The sequence below is a fragment of the Oryctolagus cuniculus genome, chromosome 2, assembly GCF_051225735.1.
Source record: "Oryctolagus cuniculus isolate XC-2025 breed Fujian yellow rabbit chromosome 2, ASM5122573v1, whole genome shotgun sequence".
Lineage (NCBI taxonomy): Eukaryota > Metazoa > Chordata > Mammalia > Lagomorpha > Leporidae > Oryctolagus > Oryctolagus cuniculus.
Window position 1 is genome coordinate 142740194 of NC_142868.1, and position 21962 is coordinate 142762155.

General features: G+C 44.6%; 1 long non-coding RNA gene and 1 pseudogene across 2 annotated transcripts in view; one reads left to right on the plus strand and one right to left on the minus strand.

Annotated features, from left to right (window-relative positions):
- Nucleotides 1-203: 203 nt before the first annotated feature.
- Nucleotides 204-21962, plus strand: part of LOC149128077 (uncharacterized) — a 38035-nt gene continuing 16276 nt past the window's right edge. Inside the window, exons 1-2 of the long non-coding RNA XR_016230316.1 lie at nucleotides 204-373; nucleotides 12188-12256. This is a non-coding gene — a long non-coding RNA (uncharacterized LOC149128077). The remainder of the gene's footprint in view (nucleotides 374-12187; nucleotides 12257-21962) is intronic.
- LOC100339459 (peptidyl-prolyl cis-trans isomerase A pseudogene) lies at nucleotides 15372-15954 on the minus strand (annotated as a pseudogene). The gene has a single exon (XR_016230315.1). The product of XR_016230315.1 is annotated as a peptidyl-prolyl cis-trans isomerase A pseudogene (transcript).

Below are 21962 nucleotides of genomic sequence, written 5' to 3' on the forward strand. Positions count from 1 at the left end.
CAGAAACTTATAAGACCCCCCGAATAACCAAAACAATTTTGAAAAAGAACAAAGAAGGGTCTGGCATTGTGAAACAGTGGGTTAATGCCAGCATCCCATATCAGAGGTGGTTTTCATATGGTGTAACTAGTTAATTGAAATGTAGGTGAACTGGAAGTCCTTGTATCCTGTAAAATAATGCTATCTCTTTAAGTGTTGGTTAGATCCCAGTATGCACCTTTCCCATCCAAGACCAGGGCGCATGCTCAGACCCCACCCTTGTAGAAGATCTGCTTGGTGGTACCACTGCTTCCTTATAAGAAGGAAGATAGGAGAGCGTGCTTTTCCCACCAAGGACCTGTTTCAGATGGACCTCGCCCGTACTCGTGTAGAGGTACTGTTCTCGGTTTTTCTCCCTCTCATTTACAGGCAATTTTTGTCCAATTTCATGCTGAGTATTTTTCTGTGTGGAGTGACCCATGCTGGTACATGAATGTGTGTTTATTCCCTCACTGTTAAATAAATTTTTTTCTCTCTCATTCTAACTCTGTTTTCAAATAAATTAAATAAATCTTTAAAAAAAAAAATGGGGCTGGTACTGTGGCACAGCAGGTTAAAGTCCTGGCTTGCAGCACCATCATCCAATATGGCCACTGGTTCAAGTCCTGGCTGCTCCACTTCCAACCCAGCTCCCTGCTTATGTGCCTGGGAAAGCAGCAGAGGATGGCCCCAGTCCTTGGGCTCCTGCACCCACATGGGAGACCCGCAAGAAGCTCCTGGCTCATGGTTTTGGATCAGCTCAGCTCCAGCCATTGAAGCCATCTGGGGAGTAAACCAGTAGATGGAAGACCTCTCTCTACCTCTCTCTGTAACTCTGTCTTTCAAATAAATAAAACAAATCTTAAGTAAGTAAATTATTTTCCTATTTGCACGCAATACTAGTTTCACTTTTTTTTTTTTAAAGATTTAATTATTTGAAAATAAAAAGAAAGAGAAAGCTTCCACCCACTGGTTCATTCCCCAGATGGCTGAAACCACCAGGGCTGGGTCAGGCCAAAGCCAGGAGTTTCATCCGGATCTCCCACGTAGGTGGCAGGGTCTCAAGTACTTGGGCTATCCTCCATTGATTTCCCAGGCACATTGACAGGGAGCTGGATTGGAAGTGGAGCAGCTGGGACTCAAACTGGCGACCATATGAGATATCCGCATTGCAGGCAACAGCTTTACCTGCTATGCCACAACACAGGGCCCTCCACTTAGTGTTTTTACCTCTGTGGGAAACAAGAACCTGGATTGGAAATTAATATATCCCTTGCCCACATCAGTTTGAGTTCCAGGTGCTCTCTGTCCAGCTCTCGTTTAATACTCTTGGGAGGGCAGCAGAAGATGGCCCAAGTGGTTGGGTCCATGCCACCCATGTGAGAAACCTGGATGAAACTCCTGGCTTTGGCCTGGCACGGCCCTGGATGTTGTGGCCATTTGGGGAGTGAACCCGTGGATGGAAGATTTCTGTCTGCCTCTCTCTTTCCGGTGCTCTGCCTTTCTAATAAATAAACAAATCTTACAAAAAATGATTTGCTTCTGGGGAGAGAACAAACAAAAGGCTTGTGGGGTAGTGACAAATTTAAACCTCTAATGCAAGATTGAAAAAGGGTATGTTCCATGGCCAAGTCCCCCAAACAGCAGCATCTGGAACAGCTTGAGCTTTTTTCATAAGCTGTTTCAGGCCTTAACACACATGTCAAAAGTAAAAATACATGAGTTTATGGGAATGAAAACAGAACCTAGCAAGACAGAGCTCAGGCCCTGCTTCCTGTTGGCCGAGGTCTGTCTTTTCTACCTTCACCAGGGTTACTTCTTATCTGAAGTCTGCCGCAACTCCCAGATGAAGCCCTGAGCCTTTTTCAGATTCTGACTCACCTCCCAGTCCTGACTCCCATGTGAGATGTAAATACCAAGAGGAGTGGCCTGGGAGTTAACTCCCTTTCTGCCACAGCTGCAGCACCTTAGCAACCAAGTCCCATGGTTTCCAGTCTTTTCACCACAAAGGTCCCCCCCTCCATTGAGTACAGTTTGGTGCTTCCTTCTGGCTGTGGCTGTGAACCCTTGCCAGGCAGAGCATGCACTCTGTGTTCAGCTTGTGTAGATGACTGACATGTGCCTCCGGTAACCATGACAGCACACCCTGAAATAATCAGTATGACTCTTCCTTTGTGGAATATTGAAACCCTTGTGGCTCATGTTCCTGTGGTTCCCTCAAATTTCTTCCAATCCCCTTATTTTCAAGAGTAAAAAGTTTAAAAGGCGAAATAATGAATATAGTTAAGTGATGGGATGATGGTTCTCGTGGAGAGAATATTGAGTCATGGATTGGAAAACCTGGGTTCTGGTCCTTGATTTGTCAATGCTGCACATGGTTTTGTGATCATGGCCAGTCTTTTTAAACATTTCTCACTTTAGACAGTACCTTTTGAATTTTTGCCCCCAGTAAATGCATTCTTTTAATTTGAAAAGGCATTTTCATCATTTTATGCAGCACGGTTATAATGTGGGAAGTCACGTTCGCCTGTTTTTCATTGAGGCAATACTAAGTGGGCTGATCAGATCCTCTCACCTCATGTACTTCTCCTTCCTTTTCCTCACCCCTCCTTTCCATTGTCTCTCCCCTTTTTCCTTAAGATTCCCCATGTTTACTCCCGCGGATGTGGGTCTAAGTATCTTGGTAGCTATTCCAGGTCCTTGCCCCCACAGAGATAAAAGCTCGAAGTGGAGACCTGTATATCGCAGGTGAGAATGGGATTTATTTAGCAGGGAGGGAGTAAACACACAGTCACATGAGTGTGGGCCACCACACAAATACCCATCATATGCTCTCACTGGGGGAACACAAAAGAGGGGTACAGGGGACCTTGCTGTACCCTTTTTTGCAACTTCCTGTTACTGTACATTTAAAAATTTGTAAGTTAAATATTTGCTCCTCCTTAAAATTTATAGTGTTAATTGTTTGCATATATTTTCCATAAATAGCATCATCCTGAAGATGTCTTCCTACAAACTTGCTCATTCAGCATTCTGTTTTTGAGTCCATATAAAGTAATGCACAGAGAACTAACTCTTGTAAGTACTGCATAAGATTCAGTTACATGAATATATAACATTTTATTTAGCTCTTCCTCAACTTCTGAGCATTTGGATTTTTTTCCATTACAAAGGTTGCTGCAATGAATATCTTTATCTGTGGCTCATCATCCACATGTGCAAGAGTACATAGTACATAGTTCGTAGTATAATACAATGGTATTTCCCATACCTAAACGTAATAAAAATAGTCAAGATCAGTATTTTTTGAGCGCTATAATGTTCTTAGGCCTAGTAAAGAAGCTGAAAAGTTAGCCAACTTGCCCAAAGTTGCACAGCTGGGGAAACCTGTCCTGCCCCACCCACATTCTTCAGCTCTGCAGTGTGTGGCTGCCTCCAGCAGAGGTGTCTGAAGCCTTCTCACCATCCATTGGCCATTATTACAAGGGAGGGCAAACTAGAATAGTCAATGGCATATTGCCTTTTACCAACCATATCTTCACTTTTTTTTTTTTTTAAAGATTTATTTGTTTGAAAGGCAGTGACAGGAAAAAGCAGAGAGAGAGAAAGAGATCTTCCTTCTGCTGGTTCATTCCCCAAATGGCTGCAATGGCCCAGCTGGAACTCCATCTGAGTCTCCTGCAAGAGTGGTGGAGGCCCAAGAACTTGAGCTATCACCTTCTGTATTAGCACCTGTTGCATTAGCAGGCCGTTGGATCAAAAGTGGAGCAGCCAAGATTGCAATCTGCACTCCCATATGCCATGCCAGCATTGCAAGTGGCAGCTTAATCAGCTGCACCACAACATAGGTTCTAATTCTTCTCTTATTTTGAGCTTGAGTTCAATTAAAATCTTCTGATTTTCCCAGAATGTTTATCCAGGTATCCTCAATATATACTTTGCAATTTAACCTTTAAACCTAAAATGGGGTCTATTATATTTATTCTAGTTAATCTACTTGATTTGAGATTTTAATGCCAGTATATTGAAATATTTATTTATTTATTTGAAACCCAGAGTTACAGAGAGAAGGAGACACACACACACACACACACACACACACACACACACAGGGAGGCAGAGATCTTTCATCTGTTGGTTCATTCCCCAGATGGCTGCAATGACTAGAATGAGCCAGGCCGAAGCCAGGAGCTTCTTCTGGATCTCCCATGTGGGTATAGGGGACCAAAGACTTGGGCCATCTTCCCCTGCTTTCCCAGGCCATCAGCGGAGAGCCGGATCAGAAGTGAAGCAGTGGACTCAAACGGACGCCCATATGGGATGACAGCTGTGCAGCTTATGGCTTTAACCTGCTGTGCCACAGCACTGGCTCCTAAATATTTATTTTAAAGCTGAGGGATTTCAGAATGTTAGCTATACAGGATTCCTGCCAAAACTGTTGAACTTGGTCAAATTGAGGTTCTAGAGTTAAATTCCAGTTAGAGGAAATAAAACAGGTAGAGAAATAAGTTAAATGACACTAGAGGGAAAAAAGTGACACAGGCATAATGTAGAATATTCTATAGGACAAATAACAAAGTTTTTCTAACTAAACAATTTCATGAAAAAAAAAGTTTGTGTATCAGTGGGGGGGTCATCTCTAAATTAAAACAAACTTAAGAAATAAATCAACCAGTTGTAATGTATAGACCTTATTTGTACCTGCACTTGAATAAACCAACACTAAAAAGACATTTTCTGGGCAGGTGTTGTGGCACAGTGGGCTAAACACCCTGCCATGGGACACCCACATGCTGTATCAGAGTACTGTCCGAGTCTCAGCTACTCTACTTCTGAATCAGCTCCCTGCTAATGTGCCTGGGAAGCAGCGAATGATGGCTCAGGTACTTGGGTTCCTGCCACCACGTGGGAACCTGGTTGGAGCTTCTGGCTCCTAGATTCAGCCTGGCCCAACTTTGTTGTGATCATTTGAGGAGTAAGCAACTTAAGGAAGAGTTCTCTCTGTCTCTCTCTCATTCTGTCACTCTGCTTTTCAAATAAAAAAATAAATCTTAATAAAAGATTTTTGAGACAATTGTGGAAACACGATTTTAGAGACCAGATGGTATGGGGATCCCAAAGTGTTATTTTTATCCACTGATTCATTCCCCAAATGCCTACAACAGCCAGGGTTGGGCCATGCCAAAGCCAGGAGCCCAGAACTCTATCCAAGTCTCCTGTGTGGGCAGTACGGACCCAAATACTTAAGCCATCAGCTACTGCCTCACAGGGTGTGCATTAGCAGGACACATGTTGTACAATGAGATTTCTTGAGCTAACTCCTCCTGTCTAACTGAAATATTACACCCTTTGAACATGACATCTCAATTAGGCAACTACCTCTCCCCAACACCGCCTGCCCCATAACTACTGTCCTACCCTCTGTTTCTATATGTTCCACTTTTTCAGCTTGCACATAAAGGTGAGATCACAAGTATTTCTTTTTTTTTTTTTTTACATTTATTTTGTTCATTTGAAAGACAGAGTTACAGAGAGAGGAAGAGACAGAGAGAGGTCTTCCATCCGCAAGTTCACTCCCCAAATGATTGCAATGGCCGGAGCTGAGCCGATATAAAGCCATGAGCGAGGAGCTTCTTCCAGATCTCCCATGCAGGTGCAGGGGCCCAAGGGCTTGGGACATCCTTCACTGCTTTCCCAGGTGCATTACCAGGGAGCTGGATTGGAAGTGGAGCAACCAACACTCGAACCAGTGCCCATACTTGATGCTGGCACTGCAGGCCAGAGCTTTAATCTCCTGCACCACAGCACCGGCCCCCATATATTTCTTTATAAGAGTATTTTTTCTAACAAGTAATTGGCCTAATTAAATTAAACTTGCTTAATATAAATATGGAATTTGTCAATCCATGTATCTGAGGAGTGTAGGAATAGACTTCAAGCAGTGTAATCAAGAATCTAAATCATGGCACTAGGACCAGTTTCTCTTTCTCCATCTCTTCATTATGCTCCCATTGTCCTGCTTTTTATCTCAAGTAGGCTTTTACCTTGAGGTGGTAAAATCTTGTCATTTGCAATCCGATATTATTCTAGGAGTTGAAAAGAATTTTCGTTTTTCCAATACTCATTTTGATTAGGCAAATTTGGTTATAGGACTTCCCCTGAACCAATCAGTGTGACTGGAGCAGTAAAAATCCAATGCTTGCCTGTTCACATGTCCAACTCGTAAGGGACAGAAAGTACACAGTTTTCTTTGAATGGGCAAGAGCAGGAAGACTCTCTAACAGGACATCAGAGTGCTAGCATCCAAAGAAGGGAAAATGGTTGGATACTGGACAGCCAAAACACCACAGCCAGCCACCGTAATGCAGTAGTTGCACGTATTATCTAGTACTCCTTCTGGCACAAGTAACAAACAAAAATCTAACTCAATTTTTAAGTAATGAAGAAAGGAATTGACTGGCTCCCATGCATGCAAGGCCCAGACATAGTTGAATATGGAGTCTATGAAATGCCATCTCTGCCTCCTGCTCCCACTCCTCCGGTTACTCCTTGCCCTCCTCCCACCCTGCGATGGCTAAAGGCATAGAGCTGCTCTTCTCCGTGTCCTTTATGCATCAAGCCCAGAGAGAAATGAGTGTGTTTCCTCCTGATCTTCACTCTTTTGGCCAGATTTGAACTGCATACAAATCAATGGGCCCACTGTGACCAGGAGGGACAGGAATTGCTTGTTGATTTAGAGAGCACCTCCAGCACTCCAACCACAAGGAATGAGAGCAGAGGAAGAGTGGGTGGCTCTTTGGAGGCTTCTGACAGCCATCTCCCCAGTAGAATGGTAAATGGATGCTGGTAAACAAAAGCAACAGCTGTCCACTGCACATGAACACTTCATAGGCACTGTCACATGTGTTTGTCCAGGGGTATTGTCGACCTGTATAGTGTTACCTTGAGTCTTCTAATCCAGTCATAGGGGCTATGAAAAATTGTAGTATTTTAAAAAGTCCCATTAATGCATACTCAAAACTTAAGAACTCCTGTCCTAGGGGCCAGCACTGCGGTGCAGTAGGTTAATCCTCTGCCTGTGGCGCTGGCATCCCATATGGACGCCAGTTTGTGTCCCCACTACTCCACTTCTGAACCAGCTCTCTGCAATGGCCTTGGAAGGCAGCGGAAGATGGCCCCCCCCGCACCCGTGTGGGAGACCTGGAAGAAGATCCTGGCTCCTGGTTTTGGATTGGTTTAGCTCTGGCCATTGCAGCCATTTGGGGAGTGAACCACCAGATGGAAGACCTTTCTTTCTCTCTCCCTCTCTCACTGTCTGTAACTCTATCTCTCTGTCTCTCCCTTTCACTGTCTGTAACTCTACCTCTCAAATAAAGAAATAAAATCCTAAAAAAAAAAGAAAGAAAAGAAAAGAAAAAAGAGCTCCTGTCCTGAGGTTGATTTAGTTGATGTATTCATTGATGTGCTGCCCCAAAATGCACCTTTCAGTACTGCCTATGTGCATTTAGACTGAGTATTTCACCTTTTTTTAAAAGATTTTTCATATTAATGCCAGCAGGTCCATGTTCATGTTTGTAAAAAAAATTTTATTACAATAAAATGTGGTTTATCTTGACATTCAAATTCTGCTATCATAGTCTTCAGATTCATCTTTTTTTTTTTTTTTTTGACAGGCAGAGTTAGACAGTGAGAGAGAGAGAGAAAGAGAGACAGAGAGACAGAGAGAAAGGTCTTCCTTTTCTGTTGGTTCATCCCCCAAATGGCCGCTATGGCAAGCGCACTGTGCCAATCCGAAGCCAGGAGTCAGGTGCTTCCTCCCAGTCTCCCATGCGGGTGCAGGCCCAAGCACTTGGGCCATCCTCCACTGCCTTCCCGGGCCACCGCAGAGAGCTGGACTGGAAGAGGAGCAACCTGGACAGAATCCGGCGCCCCAACTGAGACTGGAACCTGAGATGCCGGCGCTGCAGGTGGAGGATTAGCCTAGTGAGCCACGGTGCCGGCCCAGATTCATTTTTGAAATATATATTTCAGCACCATCCATCTACTCCCTCCCCATAATGTTGCAAGCCCAAGGCTCGAGGGATATATGTATGGATTTGTCAATTGTTTAATTCAATTAGGTCAATTCCATCTCCTCCGCAATAGTTGTTTGTTTGGGTGACAACTATAAGCCAATTTAGGGGTTGACTGATTACTGGAGTTAAGTCAGGATTGGCCTAATGAGAGAATAATATTTTTTTTTTATGACTAAAGAAATCCTGGAGGTTTTCAGGAAGCATGGAAGCCACAGCAGTAGATAGAGTCTAAGAACACTTGAGATGACCTCCAGGTACCATCTGTGAGGAAAGGGGCAGATGCCACTGGCATCATCTTTCTCTTCTCTTGCCCTGAGTACCGAACAATATGACTAACTCTCCCCTTCCCCAGTGTTGTACCTCGCTTCCCAGAAGAAGCATGTTCGCTATGGTATACCAGTTGGTCAGGTCCCCAGCATGAACATATCCTCTAACACCTGCTGCCTGAACAGCCATTGTTGTACGGTCTGGAGCAGTTTAGTGTGTGTCTGTGGCAAACGGCCTGCCTGGTATCTGTTAGTGCCATCTACATCTTTGGAATCAAAGAGGTTGGGCTGAGCAGGAATGCAGTGAATTTGTTGGAAGCTGGAGGTCCGTGAGCAAGACTTTGTGGCAAAGCTTTACTGAGCAGTGGCTGCTACAGCTGATAAAGAACAATAGGCATTTGGAATGGACCAATGGACTTCTTCTTTGAAGAAGATGACCACAACTGATGGTGCTGAGATGACTGTATCATGAGAATTCCAGTATGTCACCGAAATGTTGGGGAACAACCTTCTGATCTGTAGGCTGAACTTTGCTGACCAGCACAGGCCTGGTTATTTCAAGATGAACAGCATGTCCCCTGGACTCCAGGTGTAAATGTGTCCACTTAAGCAAATCCAGATCATGTCTGTCTCCTGGTTTGCTTCTTTCTAAGAGATGTCAAATCCTCAAGAATTTGATGGATTTTGCAACTATAATCAAGAGAAACTTATAAGTTGTTTTTAAAAAAACATTTGTTTATTTAAAAGGCAGAGTGCAGAGAGTGAGAGAGAGAGACAGATCTTCCATCCACTGGTTCACTTCCCAAATGGTCAACAGCCATGGCTGTACCAGACCAAAGCCAGGAGCCAGGAACTCCATCCAGGTCTCCCATGTGGGTGGCAGGGGCCCAAGCACTTGGGATAATCTTTCACTGCTTTCCCAGGTGCATTGTCAGGGAGCAGGATCAGAAGTGGAGCAGGCAGGACTTGAACTGGTGCTCCAACAGGGGATGCTGGTACTGCGAGCAGCCCCTTAGCCCCCTGTGCCACAATGCTGGCCCTGGAAACCACATGTTGTCACTCAATGCCTACTGCTGGCCCAGGTGGTCTTAAAGGAAATCCATTCTTCCAGAGAAATAGCAGAGGATAACAAAGGGTCATACAGGTGTCTTCCTATCTTATCTGTGTTCAGATGGCTGGCTTTATCACCCTTACCAGATTCTAGCATAATTATGGGCCATCCTAAACATTAACTTTCTTAGTGATGATTTAATAAAATTATGGAAAAGCAAGAGAGGGAGACAGTTTCTCCCTCCCCTGCACTGTGTGTGTTTGAATCCAAATAGTAATGACCTTTTTCTAAAGCATCTCTGATATCCCTGGAGCTGGTAGTAGGTATTCCTATTCTGTCAATTTGCTTCACGACAATATGAACATAAGTGATACTCTTTTTTTAAAAGACATTTTATTTATTTGCAAGGCAGAATTACAGAGAGAGGTTGAGACAGAGAGAAATATCCTCCATCTCTCCACTCTTCATCTCCATCTCCATCTATCACTCTCCAAATGGCTGCAACGGCTGGAGCTGGATCAATCCAAAGCCAGGAGCCAGGAGCTTCTTCCACGTCTCCCACATGGGTGTAGGAACCCAAGCTCTTGGGCAAGTCTTTGCTGCTTTCCCAGGTGCCTTAGCAGGGAGCTGAGATAGAAGTGGAGCAGCCAGGACTAGAATCAGTGCCCACATGGGATGCTGGTGCTACAGGCCATGGCTTTAACCTGCTGCACCACAGTGCTGGCCCCAGATGACACTCTTTACAGACTAAACTGTTTAGTTTGTGTATCAGAATAAAGAATGGATCTTCACTAAAGAAAAGAAGAAATCTTATTTTCTTTCCTCACATTGTAAAGGATGTTAGGCTCTTACCTTCATTACATGTACAGTGTAGTTTAGAAACAAGATAAGGATATGAAAAATCCAGTAATTGCCCCAGAGCGTATTCTCTGGAGAATTCTCACTTTTCTTTGAGCTAACTGCCCTCCTCTCATGCCAGGGTAGATGGTGTTCATGGAGGAAGCCTGCATTTTCTGCAGGGGATGGTAGTTTTGTCTCAGTTCCAACACCAAAACATTGAGCAATGCATTGGTAGTTCTGTCTTCAGCTGTGTGTGTGTGTGTGTTTGTGTGCATCAATATAACACACATTTATTAGTCATTCTAGATCTATGAAAGATCATATGATTCATATGGGTGATTCATAAGGGTGAGAGAACCTTAGGAAATAATGAAAAGTGTATGAAAAGATTTATCTGCTAAAGATTATTCCTGCAAGTTGTTTTAAGAGCATTTTATAGGCCGGCGCCGCGGCTCACTAGGCTAATCCTCCACCTTGCGGCGCCGGCACACCGGGTTCTAGTCCCGGTCGGGGCGCCGGATTCTGTCCTGGTTGCCCCTCTTCCAGGCCAGCTCTCTGCTGTGGCCCGGGAGTACAGTGGAGGATGGCCCAAGTACTTGGGCCCTGCACCCCATGGGAGACCAGGAGAAGCACTTGGCTCCTGCCATCGGATCAGCGCGGTGCGCCGGCCGCAGCACGCCGGCCGTGGCGGCCATTGGAGGGTGAACCAACGGCAAAGGAAGACCTTTCTCTCTGTCTCTCTCTCGCTCACTGTAAAAAAAAAAGAGAGCATTTTATAAATGTTTATAACAATATTGCAATAAGCTCTTTGGTAGTAAAATCTTTGCATTCATAATTATCTTCTTAGGCTATAAATTCCTAGAGGTAGACTTGCTTTATATTCAAATATTTTTTAAAAGGATTCATTTATTTATTTGAAAGGTAGAGTTAAGAGTTACAGAGACAGAGAGATACCCCATGTGCTGGTTCAATCCCCAAATGACTGGAGCTGTGTCAGGCTGAAGCTGGGACACAGGAATTCCATCTACGTCTCCCACATGGGTGGCAGGGGTCCACGCATTTGGGGCATCTTCTGCTGCTTTCTCAGGAGCATTAGCAGGGAACTGGATCAGAACTGGAGCAGCCAGGACTGGAACAGGTACCCATATGGGACTCTGACCTTGCAGGCGAGGGTTAACCAACAGCACCAGTCCCTGTATGCACACCTTGCAGGGCTTTGCTCCTCTGTAAGCACCTTCGCTTTCTACCTAAACCGCTTGCCTCTGGTTCCCCTCCCTCTCGGCTCTGTCTCAGCCTGGCAAATGTGGCTTCCTGAAAGACTGCGATCATCATTTTGCTTCCTCGCTGAAACTGCTTCATTTTTGCTCACTGGAGCCCAGTCCCTTCCACTCAGCTCTCAGCACTGCCACAATCCGGCTCTGCCCTGGGCTTCTAGCCTGTGAGCACTACTGCCCTAGGGGAGCTTCCATTCTAACTGAATTCATCTACTCCATAGCATCGTCCATGTCTTGCCATTTCCCGTCTTTGCATTTTTGTTAATACTACTGCCACCTCCTTTTTTATACACAGTAAAGGAAATGCTAGAATGAGAAATGAGAACCTCAGTGGTCACAACCCTCTATGAGACTTCCCCTACCTGCTGCTCTTCACCCACCCGAACCACTGAGCAGCCCCACCTGTGTCTAAACTTCAGCTGAAGTTCTTCTTGGTCTCTGTGCACTTTCTCTGTCTCTCCCCGCCCCCATGCCTTCCTCCTTCGTTATGTTTCCTATCTCTGGGGTTGATGCCTCTTAGTTCCTGTGTGAAAGACAAGGCTTCCCTGCGTCGAGGGCGTGCCTTTTTGTCGTTTTGAGTAATTACGTCCGTAGGGTCCATTAATGAGAGCATGCTTCCCCATCCTTGTGGGCTCATTTTGTCCTTGCTTTCCCACCTCCTAGGTCTAATGTGTGAATCGCCAACCGCAAAGCCACGACTGACCCTCCGTGAGAGCTTTCTCTTCCATGGAGGTGAGTTGAGCACGTGAAGTAGAATTACCACGGAAGGCTTAAAAAGAAAACAAGAACGTATTCACTTCATAAGGTTTTTCCATCATCAGTTTTGGTTTTTAGAGCATGTATTTAAAGGAAGCATACAGAAATTCTCCTGTGTATCAGACCCTGGGGAACTGATACAAATAAGCTTAAAATAAACAGGTTTATATAAAATGTAGCCAAATTGCTAACAACCCTGAAATTAAGAGAATCATTAATGATAAAGGAAGAGTTTAGAAATAAAAACCCATAATTTGGTTAGACAATTTAGTTCTAATCAACAGAGACAAATATGTGATTATCAGTCAACACTAACACACTTTTTTTTGACAGGCAGAGTTAGACAGTGAGAGAGAGAGAGAGAGAGAGAGAGAGACAGAGAAAGGTCTTCCTTCCTTTGGTTCACCTCCCAGATGGCCGCCATGGCCAGCGCGTTGCAGCAGGCACGATGCGATGATCCAAAGCCAGGAGCCAGGTGTTTCCTCCTGGTCTCCCATGTGGGTGCAGGGCCCAAGCACCTGGGCCATCCTCCACTGCACTCCCGGGCCACAGCAGAGAGCTGGACTGGAAGAGGAGCAACCAGGATGGAATCCGGCGCCCCGACTAGGACTAGAACCCGGGGCGCCGGCGCCGCAGGCGGAGGATTAGTCAAGTGAGCTGCAGTGCTGGCCAACACTAACAGATTTTTAAAAGTGATTTCCTTAACTTCACTGAGCTAGTTGGGGTTCATATGCCATTTAAGAAACCGATTCAAAGATAAAACAAATGAGAAAAATTAGACTTTTTTTTGTACATGACAGTTTTTTTTTTCTGAGCGTAGCTTCCAAATAACGGAGACCTATTATGTTCTTTTTAGCAACTAGAAATATTTTTTAAAGATTTATTTGAAAGGTAGAGTTACAGAAAGAAAGACAGTGAGATCTTCTATCCAATGGTTCACTCCCCAGACTGTAACAGCTAGAGCTGGGCCAAGAGGAAGCCAGGAACTTGTAACTCTGAATCTCACATGTGGGTGCAGGAACCCAAGCACTTGGGCCATCTTCCACTGTTTTCCCAGGTGCTTTAGCAGGGAGCTGGATCAGAGGTGGAGCAGCTGGGACTTGAACCTGTCCTCATATGGGATGCCAGCATTGCAGGTTAAGCATTGTGGCTTAATCCCCTGTGCCACAATGCTGGCCCCTAAAATAGTTTTTATATCATATCAATTTGTAATAACTTAAATTTATGTAAGACATGCTAAAATACTTTCCTTTCCATTTGTTCCTTTATTCATGGAGTTTTATTTAAAGTGAAAGGGTCTTTGAAATCAATTTAGTGTAAGACAGACACATAAAAATGTTACCTTGTAAGAGAAAAAGGAAGGCAGGAAAATGATCAAATGGGAAAATACTAGTATCAATATTTTAATAATCTCACTGTTAAAACATCCTACAGGATTATAATAAATTTTCAAAGGCTCTCATAATCTTTTAGGCAAAGTTACCTGCAAGTACTGTTTTCAATTATTATTTTCATCAAATTTCTTTTGGGAATGTGGAAATCATTTTCTCTTTTAAAAAACAGCTTTATTGAGATACAATTTATATACCATACAGTTGCCTTATTTAAAGTGTATGGTCCAGGCCTAGTGTTGTGGTACAGCTGGCATCCCATATGGGCATTGGCTCAAGTCCTGGCTGCTCTAATTCCAATCCAGCTCCCTGTTAATATACCTGGGAAAGCAGCAAAAGATGGCCCAGGTCTTAGGGCCCACTCTCCCACATGGGAGACCTGGGTGAAGCTCCTGGTTCCTGGCTTCAGCTTGGCCCAGCCATAGACATTGCAGCCAATTGGGGAGTGAACCAGCAGACAGATTTCTCTCTGTGTCTCCCTCCTCTCTGTAATTCTGCCTTTCAAATAAGTCAATAAATCTTTTTAAAAATATGTTTTCTTTTTTCAACTTAAAGTGAGACTCATTTGACTCTTCCTTTCACTTGACCATTTAGAGGCCTTTGTAGGGCTATGAACTGCCCTCAGTGTAATATATTGTGTCTCAGAGAATAAGGGGGCCAGAAAAGAGGCAGAGAAGGGCACAGCTAGTCTGTGAGGCAGTCAGGATACCCACTACATTTATTAAATTCACCATCTTATATGGGAATGGTTCATGGTGCCTCCAAATAATTATAACAGTAACATCAAAGATCTCTGATCATGGATCACCATTACAGATAGAATAATAATGGAAAAGGTCAAAGCATCATAAGAATGACCAAAATGTGATGGAAACAACATGAGCATGTGCTGTTGGAAAAATGGTGCTGATAGAATTGCTTGTAGGCCGGCGCCGCGGCTCACTAGGCTAATCCTCCGCCTTGCGGCACCGGCACACCAGGTTCTAGTCCCGGTTGGGGGCCGGTTCTGTCCCGGTGCCCCTCTTCCAGGCCAGCTCTCTGCTGTGGCCAGGGAGTGCAGTGGAGGATGGCCCAAGTGCTTGGGCCCTGCACCCCATGGGAGACCAGGAGAAACACCTGGCTCCTGCCATCGGATCAGCGCGGTGCGGCGGCCATTGGCGGGTGAACCAACAGCAAAGGAAGACCTTTCTCTCTGTCTCTCTCTCTCACTGTCCACTCTGCCTGTCAAAAAAAAAAAAAAAAAAAAAAAAAAAAGAATTGCTTGTTGCAGGCATACCACAAACCACAATGTGTAAAAAGTGCAATGACTTATGAAATGCAATAAAATGAGATATACCTTTTATTTCGCTGAATCTCAGAAGTGATGGCATGTTGTAGTCTCATTATTATTCATCCCAAGGTATTCAATAATCCTCTGTGATTTCTTCTTTGATCCATTGGTTATTTAGGATTGTGGTGTTTGATTTTCACAGATTTGGGGGTTTCCCAAATTCCTTTTTGTTGTTGTTGTTGCTTATGTTTTTATTTCATAATCATAACTTTTAATTCTGTAATTCCGCTAGACTTGGAGGGGAAGTAAGGAAAACACGGAACCAAAGACCTGCAGGGAGAGCACAATTAAGGGCATCACGAGCAGATGGGGCGGGGGGCGCTCTCCTGAGCTAGAGGAATGGTCAGGTGTGTGAGATAAAACTTGTCAGACGCATTAGAGTTGTCCACAGTTGGCAATGGTGATCTTCTTGCTGGTCTTGCCGTTCTCGGATCCAAAGTGCTCCATGGCTTCCACAATGCTCATGCCCTCTTTCACTCTGCCAAAGACCACATGCTTGCCATCCAACCATTCAGTCTTGGCAGTGCAGATAAAGAACTGGGAGCCATTTGTGTTGGGCCCAGCGTTTGCCATGGACAAGATGCCAGGACCTGTGTGCTTCAGCAGGAAGTTTTCATCCTCGAACTTCTCTCCATAGATGGACTTGCCGCCAGTGCCATTGTGGCGTGTGAAGTCACCACCCTGGCACATAAACCCTGGAATAATCCTGTGAAAGCAGGAACCCTTATAACCGAATCCTTTCTCTCCGTTGCTCAGAGCACGGAAGTTTTCTGCTGTCTTTGGAACTTTGTCTGCAAATAGCTCGAAGGAGACGCGGCCCAAAGGCTCACCGTCGGCGGCGATGTCGGAGAACACGGTGGGGTTGACCATGGCTGACGGAGAGCAGCTGCGGGCGACAACGGTGTCTGCGAAGCCCTAAATTTCTTTCTCCCAAATTTCTTTCACTTGGTCTTAGCCAAAAGGCTGGACCCAAATTTCTTTCTACTTTGATTTGTAATTTTATTTCATTGAGACCAGAAAACATAATTTTGTATTTCTTGTATCGTTTTAAAGTTTTAAGGCTCATTTTATGGACTACCATATAGTCTTGTCCTAAAGAATTTTCCATGTACCCTAGAGAAGAATTCCATAGAGGTCTATTACATCTAGTTGGTTTGTAGTGTTCGCAAGTCTTCTCTGGTATTCTACTTTGTTGTTCTTCCCATTATTGAAAGTAGGATATTGAAGTCTCCGATGATTGTTGAATTGACTGTTTCTCCTTTCGTTTTTGTCAGTTTTTGCAACATTTCTTTTCTGGTTCTGTTAAGTAGATGTATGAATATAGTTGCTATAGTTTCCTAATTGATTGAACCTTTCAGTCATTAGAAAACACTCCTATTTATCTCTAGTAACATTGTTTCTATTTTGTCTGATACTAGCATAGCCGTTCTAGTTTCTTAACTTTATTTTTAGAATTAAAATTGGGTAACATATCATTAGATCTTTTTTTTTTTTAAAACCAGCCTGACAACAACATCTGCCTTTTTATTAGATTGCTTACTCCGTCCACTTCTAATGTTACTGCTGGGGCATGAACATCTGCCATTTTACTCTTGGCAGCATGTACTTACAGTGACCTGGTAATTCCATATCTAGTTATATGCTTCCCATATACTAGTGCGCGCACACACACACACACACACAGTCAATACAAGGCACATAGAAGGATAGCTGTAGCAGCTCAAGTCATGAACTAGAAACAACCCAAATTCCTATCAACACCAGAATAGATAAATAAGGGTGGTATATTTTCTTAAGGATTATTTAAAAATGAACTGCTACTCTATGTGATATGGGTATCTCACAGGTATACATTAGGCAAAAAAAGCAAAATACAAGAATACATGTAGGTTGATTCCATTTATATGCAGTTCAAGAACAGGCAAAGCTAATCTGTGCTGTTAGAAGTTCAGATAGTGGAGTAGGTTGTAACAGGGCAAGAAGTGGTTTTTGGGCTACTGGAATATTCTTTATTTTAATCTGGGTGGTGTTTCTATTTGTAATACAATGGGTTTATATTTTTGTAAAATTTCTTCTGGCTGTATGGTTAAGACTTGTGCATTTATTACAGTGTGTTATACAATACTTGCTAAGAAAGTAAAGACAAAATTCATGGAGAAGTTTGTATTCTTCCAATCTTCATGCAACCTCTTTTCATTATGTGACAATGTGAGTCAGAGATTATTTACCACGGGGGCTTTAGTTATGGGGAAATTCGGAGCCAATAGCTGGGGAGACATTTCAGCAAGAGAAAGCGCTAGGTAAGTAGAAATAGCCACCTGTCTGTGCTGCCTGTGACTGCAGTTTTGGTTGTGCTTCTTAGGGTTCCTCTTCAGCCAGTAGGCAGTTTGTCCTCTTCTTGGGCTTCTACCAGGACTTACCAGCAGGGGTCAGCACTATACAAAACCCACCAGCTTGAGCCTTTGGTGCGTCGGAACTTTCTTCACGGTTTTGTCAAGCTGTCCTGGCCTGTTCTCATTCCCTGCCTGCACCCCCACTTTCCTCTGCTCTGCCACCACCACACTTTCAGGACCACAACTTCATCCCTTCCTCAGTCATTCAAACACCCTCCCCCTCCTCCCCTGTTGTCAAGGAACCTTCTAGCAACACTCCTTTCAGCTGTCCCATGGCCTGCTGCCCTCTCCGTCCTGCAGCCCCTACCCAGTCCAGATACTGGGAGTTGCCAGTAGAATCATTTTTTTTTTTTTTTTGACAGGCAGAGTGGACAGTGAGAAAGAGAGAGACAGAGAGAAAGGTCTTCCTTTTGCCATTGGTTCACCCTCCAATGGCCGCCATGGCCGGCACACCAGGCTGATCCGATGGCAGGAGCCAAGTACTTCTCCTGGTCTCCCATGGGGTGCAGGGCCCAAGCACTTGGGCCATCCTCCACTGCACTCCCTGGCCACAGCAGAGAGCTGGCCTGGAAGAGGGGCAACCGGGACAGAATCCGGCGCCCCAACCGGGACTAGAACCCAGTGTGCCGGCGCCGCAAGGCGGAGGATTAGCCTACTGAGCCTCAGCGCCCGCCATTAGTAGAATCACTTTTGCAAACATCTCAACTCTGACCACTCCCGGCCTTAGCTTTTTTTTTTTTTTTTTTTTTTTTTTTTTTTTTTTTCTTTCAAAGAGGGTAAGACTTTATTTTAGGGAGGACAGAATAGGGGGATAAAGAGCCTGGGGGTTGAGCCTGCCCAGACAGATAGCAGGGATTTGAAGCCAGGTTTCATTCCAGGCCTTACCTTTTAACCATTAATGATTTCCCATTGCTCTTGGGATCAAGTATAAAACCCATTATGTTATGGAACACCTCCAAGACTGGTTGGAGGAATTGGTATAAAACTTCCCAAACTGTGCCTGACACACAGCGAGATAATTACTGACACTGGGATGAAGGGAGAAAGGAGATGTTTATTGTATAGCTCAGAGCAAGAGGCCAGGCAGCTGTTGCTTATCTCTTGGCTTCTCTGAGGGGTTAGTGATAAAGATTCTTCTAGATTAGAGGTGGTGCTAAGAGGTGTGTGTTTAGCTCGTGTCCAGGTCCCTGGTTGGTGTGTGGTGCCTGTGGCCCTCTTGCCGTTGGTCAGTGATACCATGTTCTTTAGGGAATTTTGGTGAAGCTGAAGTGGACTCCAGTCCATCTGGGGGCTATGTGCAGGTGGAAGTTACTTTTTGCTTGGGACCTAGGGTTCCTGGAAAAGAAAACCCCTCAAGATAAGACCAAACATCAAGATGTTATCTCCAAGGGAGATAAATGACTACATAAGTCTTGTGTTCAGGGACCTATAGGGCCGGCTATATCACTGCCTCAATTCAGTGAGCTGCTTTTAGTAACAGGTTGATTTGCACTCATAAAAGCAGGGCAAGGAAATGTTAAGCTAAGGCTGGGAAGCGATATGGGGGAGATGGGGGAGAGACTAGCCCCTCAAGGTTTCTAGCTTCTGCATAGAAGACATTGCATAGGGGCTGGGTTTCAGTTACAGGGCTGATACAACAACTGGTACCTGGAGTCCCACAAAACTTCTATCCTATGCTTGCTTTCTTTTTCTTTTTTAAAAAAATATTTACTTAGGTTGAAAGGCAAAGAGAAAGAAATGGGGAAAGGGATTTTTCCATCTACTGTTTTACCTCCAAATGGCCACAACAGCCAGGTCTGAGCCAGGCTGAAGCCAGTAGCCTGGAACTCCATTCAGGACTCCCACATGAGTGCCAGGTGCCCGAGCACTTGGGCTGTTTTCTGCTGCTTTCCCAGGCACATTAGCAGGGAGCTGGGTCAGAAGCAGTGCAGCTGGGACTGGAATCAGTGCTTGGGTATGGGATGCTGGTGTCGCAAACAGTGGCCCAGTTCATTGCACCACAACACTGGCTCCATACCCTATGCTTTCAGTTCTTCCTTCTACCATATGAAAGTGATTTCCTCCAAGTCTACCCTTTTTATTCTCTGTCCTAACATGGTATTTATTTCCTTCAAGATGCAGTTTTAACTTTTACCCATAGTTGTATAGGTGCTCCTTTAATATTTGTCTTCTAGTTGAAACTATGCACTCAACAAAGGCAAGGACCGTATCTGGTTTGCTCTTTTTTTTTTTTTTAAGATTTATTTGTTTATTTGAAAGAGAGAGAGAGAGAGAGAGTGATTTTATTTATTTATTTGAGAGAGTTACAGACAGAGAGAAGAAGAGACAGAGAGAAAGGTCTTCCGTCTGCTGGTTCACTCCCCAAATGGCCTCAACGGCCGGAGCTGCGCCAAAGCTAGGAGCCAGGAGCAAGGAGCTTCTTCTGGGTCTCTAACACGGGTGCAGGGGCCCAAGGACTTGGGCCATTCTCCACTGCCATCCCAGGCCGCAGCAGAGAGCTGGGTCGGAAGAGGAGCAGCTGGGCTAGAACTGGTGCCCATATGGGGTGCCAGCACTGCAGGCAGAGGATTAACCTACTGTGCCACAGTGCTGGCCTCGAGAAAGATCTTCTACCTGTTGGTTCATTCCCCAAATGGCCTCAATGGTTGGGGCTGGGCCAGGCCAAAGCCAGGAATCTGGAATTCCATTTGGGTTTCCCACATAGGCAGCAGGGATCGAAGCACTTGGGCCATCTTCAGATGTTTTCCAGGCACATTAATAGGAAGCTGGATGGAGAAGCTAGGATTTGAACTGGCGGTCATATGGAATGCCAGTTTTGCAGGTGGCAGCTTAAACCACAGTGCCACATGCTGGCTCTTTTGTAAAAACTCATTTTCTGTATTTGAAGGGCAGAGTGACAGAGACAGGGAGAGACAGAGAGAAAAAGATCTTTCATTAGCTGTTTAGCTCACCAAATGTCCACTCCAGGGCTGGATCAAGAAAAAGTCAGGATCCCAGAATTCAATCTGGATGTCCCATGCAGGTGGCAGGGACCCAGGTACTTTGGCTATTACCTTCTGCTTCTCAGGGTGTGCGTCAGCAGGATGCTGGGATTGGAGAAGCTGCATGTATGCCTGCATCCCATATTGGAGGGCCTGGGTTCAAATCCCAGTTCCACTCCTGTTTCTAGCTTCCTGCAGATGCACATCCTGGGAAGCAGTGGGTGAAGGCTCAAGTCCCTGGGTCCATGCCACCCACATGGGAGACCCAGACTGAGTTCCCAGTTCCTGGCTTCAGCCTGGGTGGTCCTGGCTGTTGTGACAGAGTAAACTAGAGGGTGGAAGACCTGTCTCCCTGTCTTTCTGTCTCTTTCTCTCTGACACTCTGCTTTAAAAATAGAAATAAATTAAATGAAAAAAAAAGTAAGGCTCATCTCTTGTTTTTAAAAAAGTTAAAAAGAAACAATTGCATAAGTCAGATTATATGAGATGAATGCTATTATCCTCATTTCATAGATGAAAAAAATGAGGGACAAAAGAGAGTTGACTAAAATGTCAGAGTACAGATGAAAACAAAATTTTTTAACATACCCATTTATATATCTAATTAGTTTATGTAAATGTTCTGTCTCTTGATCAAACTTGCAGTGGAGAGGATAGTTGAATAGTTAAATGTTCAGGCCATGGAGACAGACTGTTAAAGTTCCAAACCTAGCTTCACTACTTAACTCACTGTGTGACCTGTATGACTTCCTTTATATATGAATATATAAAATTAGACCTCTATATAATTCAATCTATAATGTACATAATTAAGTCTCAAATATATTAAAAACATAAACAGGGGCAGGCATTGTGGTGCAACAGGTTAAGCTCCCCTTGGGTCAGCTGCGTCTAATATCACAGTGTCTGTTAAGTCCTGGCTACTCGACTTCCAAGCCAGCTCCCTGCCAATGTGCCTGGGAAGGTAGCACATCATGGCCCAAGTACTTAGGTCCCTGACACCCACGTGGGAAACAACACAGGTGGAAGTCCTCGCCCCTGGCTTCAACCTGCTCAGCCCCAGTTGTAAACCCAACACAGTGCTGAGTGTGGTACCCAGGGAGTCCTCAGTCGAGGTGAGTTGCTATTTGCGGGAGTCTTCTGAGGATAGCATTAGGTCTCACACTGCTCTGTCACTGTCCATTAGCACAGCACCTTTACAGTGAGGTTTGATGTCACTGACACAGACTTCTGACAACATTGAAATTTCTGTTTTCTTGAATTCATCCTTACAAGTGAATCCTCTTGGCTTTTGACGAATGGGGGGAAAAAGTATAATATGTACTCTTGATATGTGCATTCCCATGTGTACACCTTTTAAAACCTGATAATTTGGAGGCAGACTTCTCGACGCCTGTTCTCTGTTAGTCCTCTCCGTCTGAGTCCATTTCCCACCCTCCCTTCCTAGAAGAGTGTAATTGATATAACCCATGTCCTCAAGTCCCCTTCATTCTGCAATGTGTTATACACCATAGCCATGACAGTTACTGTGAACTGCCCCAATAAGGCATTGGGCTAATGGGGTAATCTCCACAGGAGAGGACTGAA